Consider the following 5,003-nt stretch of genomic DNA (forward strand, 5'->3'; position numbering starts at 1 on the left):
TCTCAAATGATATGGGGAACCGTTCCTCTCTCGGAGTTCGCGTTACTCCGTTCCTATTTCACCTGACCTTTGGTGATCGTTAAGCTCAAGTAGAACCCGTAGATCCGCATAAAAAAAAATGAGTTAAAAGGAATTATATTCGTGGCAAACAAGCGAGCTGGACCTCTCCCAGTAGTATCCGGTAGAAAGACTTGTCGAAGCTGCGTGTCTCGATCCATACATCCTCCACAGGAACTAAAAACCCGAGATGGCTCCCTTAGCATCTTGTTTTGCTCTGTATGATTTTAAGCAATAAGGGATTGTTAAGCTCACATTGAGCCATAATGCACCGGAACCAGTAGATTCTAGCCTAACAACAACAACAACTTCGGTACCTCTGGATCTTCACGTTTGATCTTTCATAGGCAAATGGGTCTGGATTAGGCATCCTAATTTTCCTTTTTTTGGATTGATCGTAACGGCTATTGGAAGCCATTCTTCTTCCTCTATGGGTTTTGTTGTTAAGTTGACCCATGTAATCGTAAACTAGCGTGAGGAATTTAGGGACAGATCCTATCCGGTCAATCACGAGCAGCGAACTCCCTAAACCGCAGAATCTCATGAATGTAGCGGAACGAGGTCGGCCTTATCCCCACACTTTCTCTAATGCTTGGACTGGGAAGATATCGGCTCAAGGCAGCAACCGCCAGGCTTGCCGAAGGGTCCCCTTCATCAACGGCCGAGAAGGAAACATTAACTTACGACTCCGAAATCGATCTACGAGGCGGACTGCCCTTCTTACTTGGTTTGAGTTGTATTATGGCCCGATACTCAGGCAGAAGGAAAAAGAAAGGGGTTTACAGTCGGAACCACATAAAACAAAGCTTAACCTTAGGGGCCCTATGAAACGTACGGGCGAACCGAAGCTCAAGCCCGCACTACACCAGTCCCATTCAGCTACGCAACAAGCCAAAGCACGCCTAGCGCGCTCTGCAACCTCACACGCAGGACCTCAGAGAAGCGCCACGAGCGGAAGGGGGAGGTTACTAACCAACTGGAGCAACTAGTCTTGTCCGAAAGCCTCAGGCGAAAGGGCAGCTCACTTATAGCTTCAAAGCGGGATTCTCTGGCCTATCTCTTTCCTGCCGTACTTTGCTTGCTTCTTGCTTGTTGGTTAATGCAAACTTGGGATTCTTGCCTATGTATGCTCTTTCCTGCCCACATTGCTTGCCCTACTGTTCTGGTTGAACTACGGCTTTGGCTGAACTACCACCTGACACCAGTATTCTTAGCTTACTGTCTGCTTCCTGCCTGATCGGTGCTGACTGCCTGTTCTTGCTTGTCTTGGGCCTGCACTTCTGGCTTACCGGCTTGCTTGTTTGCCCGACTACCTGACTATCTGACTACTACGACTATTCCGCTTGGCTATCGGACTACTTAACATCGGGATTCTTGTCTGTGCTGCTTACTCCCCTTCTTCTTACCTGAAAACTGGATAGCTCTCTCATTCGGCTTACAGCCTACCACTTGCTGCTCTGATAGCTCGGCCTAAACCTACAGCTTCAATCAAGGTTGCTGAAATAAAGCAAAGAGCTACCTTTGCCATATAATTGACTGCAGAATTGGGGTCTTCCCCTTTCCCTTTGGGAAATACATATGGTGAAGGCCTTAACTAACCTTCATACTCCGAAAACCTTACTTAACTAACCACTTTATCCTCCGTTTATTCATGTCTTTCTCCTTATCCATCTATTTATGCCGGAAGGAGCGCCTTTACTTAAAACCGGAAGGGCGAGCCAGAAAGTAGGTAGAGTATGCCGCTTCGCTTGCCCTTTCTCCTTCCTCTGCAATAGGAAGTGAAAGAACTGCCTGCCATTTCTTAGGTTAGGCTGCTGTGTGATGCTTACTCCATCTCAACGGATAAGCTCAGCTGGCTTACTAATAGAAAGATGAACCCCTTGTGAGGCTATTATAGCACGCCACCCGTGCATTAAGATGATTTCACGTGGCTGCGGCAAGACCATTCCCACCCTTTCTGCTGGAAGAACAGCAGGAAGAAGTGGGCCTCCCCCCTCTCTCGTTCTCCGGGTGGGTGAAATAGACTATATAGGTAGGGGCTTAGCTGCTCCTAGTCAGATAAAAGTTCTATACTGGGCGCAACCCTGAACTACTAAAAACCTGGCCCTTTGATGTGGTTGCCCCGCCGATTAGAATGATGTTTCGGAACCCACCCTGCAATAACGTGAAGTTTTTAATTAATAGTATATAATATATTTCTCCTGAATAGATCCCTTCCCTTTAGATTGAATTCCGTTCCGTCACCATCCATCCTTACAAAAGAAAGAGGAGAAGACCTATTGCTTGATTTAAGCTTAAAAGCTTTCAATGGATGGGAGTATTAAGCTTTTGGATGGAAAAAAGGGCTATTAACAACTGAAATAGCGCTTTAGAAACTTTTTCTTTCAAAATGAAACGTCGATAAAGGTAGTTTACTTGCTTAGTGTGAAACGCTAAGGGCCAATAGCCTTTTTTATACGGAAAGCCCAGCCTTTATTTTAATAAATTTTAATAAGTCCTTTAAATAGTTAATCCGCGCCTTCTATTTAGTTTACTGCCGAAATCAGAATAGGAGGAAATATGAGTCAAACAAAGGTTTAAATGAAAGGATCGAACGGAAAGAAAGGACTGTGGAAAGGGGAACGACATGTGAAAACTTGCTCTAAGGGGAGGCTTCCTATACCCATAAAAGGAGTGGCCAAAGAAGACCTGAATAATCCTGATCTTTGATCAAATTCTCACGTGTTATTACGTTACGTATATAAGCAATAACACCGGGGGAATAATTGAATACTGCTTTTTTTATTGGGGCCAGCTGCGCTTACCTTGCTTAGCCAGTGAAGAATAGACTAGTGTATAAGATAAGGGCTAGTGCTAGAGGCGAGCCTTCTTTTTCATACGGGCGATTCGCTGAGCCTTAACCCGATTGATTGGCCCGGGCTTTCATCACACCCCTGCCCACCAATGGTTCAACCTGTCACCCATATTTGATTCACCCGTAGTACCAATCAATCTCTTTCAACTACGCCGTCCTAGCTCGGGTTACTAGCTCAACATACGCAACGGGGACGAATGCTAGGTTAGAATCCGGTACTAAACTCTTAAAGGAGATCATGGTGGCATACGAATCACCTTATCTTGATACCATTGCAAGTGTAAAGACCAATCCGCATGATAGGTCCATAAACTAGAGACGATTAGATAGCACCATCAGACTTCCTTAGCGAATACTAGCGCCATCCTCAGACACTGAAGTCAGTCGGAGATATAGATTCGATACAAGCCCCATAGGGATCATAATCTGGATATCCTCCGTCCAGCCCCGACCCGGGCCACTCCAATCCCGGGAACCTTACCGGAGCTACTAAAATCTTGGAAATCTACTAGCCTTACTTGTTTCATTGATGGGTCTCCATCCCTCTAGCTTTCCGGTATGGTAAGGACAACCTTGAATCGGAGTTTTCATGCTCATACCAACCAAAATTCACTACGGGTAGGGTGAGAATAAGAAGGGTGGATAGCCCCTAAGATAAAGCAGTCAACATTCACCTTCTTCCGAGTGGGATAAAAGAGAAGTTTGCCATCAACCCATTGACAAGATCAAACATCGGATCACTACTCATGAGCGGCGGCCCATCTAGCTAGTTGAGCCTTCCTTGCCCACCTTTTCATTTCTTTATTGGCCCAGCCTTCAACCATTAACCTCTCCTCTGTGCACCCTCTCTGGTGTCGGATGGATCTTTCCTTTCATTGAGTGATCTTCCTTTCCTCTTTAAGAAATGTGCATCATGGGAACAGTCATTGCCCGGGGTGGATGGAAGACTAGAATCTAATAAGGTTCCAGGGGCCCGCGCGTGTGGGCCTCGGGAGGGATGGGATGCTGAGGCGAGAGGTCTCGGGGGCCAGTAACGGATTCCGGAATGCATCGAGGGGCATTCATGCAACCCTCCTATCCATCTGCCCGTTGGTTAGGTCATTCACTCAAGGGTACCGAGGATGTTGACTCAACGGAATCAGCCTTCGGGTAGAACCGGATAAAGCTTCGAATCCTTGAATAGCCGTCCCTCCACCGAAGCCAAAAGTGGAAAAGAAAAAGAGGGTAAGACCCTGAAGTCGATCCGCGATATAGGAGTACTCCGCCGGGGAGCTGCACCAAGGGAGTGACCGAGCAAGGGCTATGATCAGAGCCAAGCAACCGCGGGACTTGTTGCATGTACTCCTTTTTCTCTATACCCAAGGTTCTGAAAGAAATATTAAGCTATGATTCATAAGAAACATCCGAACTTCCAATCTCAAGAGAGGGGGCAGCTTCATATCCTCAAACTGAACCCCGTGTGACTCTCCAGCTTGTGTTCGCTAACTGAAATGATCCGTCATCCAAGCTAACTTCACTTCTTTCCTAATAAGATTCTAGGGTGTTAGGATGTCCCCCGTGGGGTCATCTGCCCCATCCCCACTTTCTATCATAGCAGTGCACCATACTCTCTTACCAAACTATGTTCTAAAGAGAGTCTGTTTTCTGGCAACATAGTCCGTTTTGAGCGCCCATAGATGTCGAACCTCTTGAACAACTTCCAATTAATGATTTAGAGGGCACCCGGGCTAGCCCGGATCCGTCTCAGACGCTTACGAAGAAGGCAAAGTCCCCGCTCACTCTGCGGCTAAACCCGAAGCAAGCCTGAAGCAGTGTAGCAAGACCTTCTATCCCTCCATTGAGGTCAAACCTCTCCATTTACCCGTTGTTTGTCGGACCCGATTTCGTAGACAAGTGTCTGTCTGCCATTTCACAAAGGAACTCTGCCCTCTCGTCACGCTTGCCGACAACCCGCTTTCTATCCCCCCAGCACTCAGTGGAAGAAGAGGGATCAAGTCATGCAGTCTCCAATCCAATCCTTGCTCCCGCAGTCAGTCCTTGGTTGATCCCCAGGTTCTGGTTCTGCCTCATCTGATAATAGAAGTACCTCTGC

The sequence above is a fragment of the Prunus mume genome, linkage group LG8, assembly GCF_029339155.1.
Source record: "Prunus mume cultivar Tortuosa linkage group LG8, ASM2933915v1, whole genome shotgun sequence".
Taxonomy (NCBI): Eukaryota; Viridiplantae; Streptophyta; class Magnoliopsida; order Rosales; family Rosaceae; genus Prunus; species Prunus mume.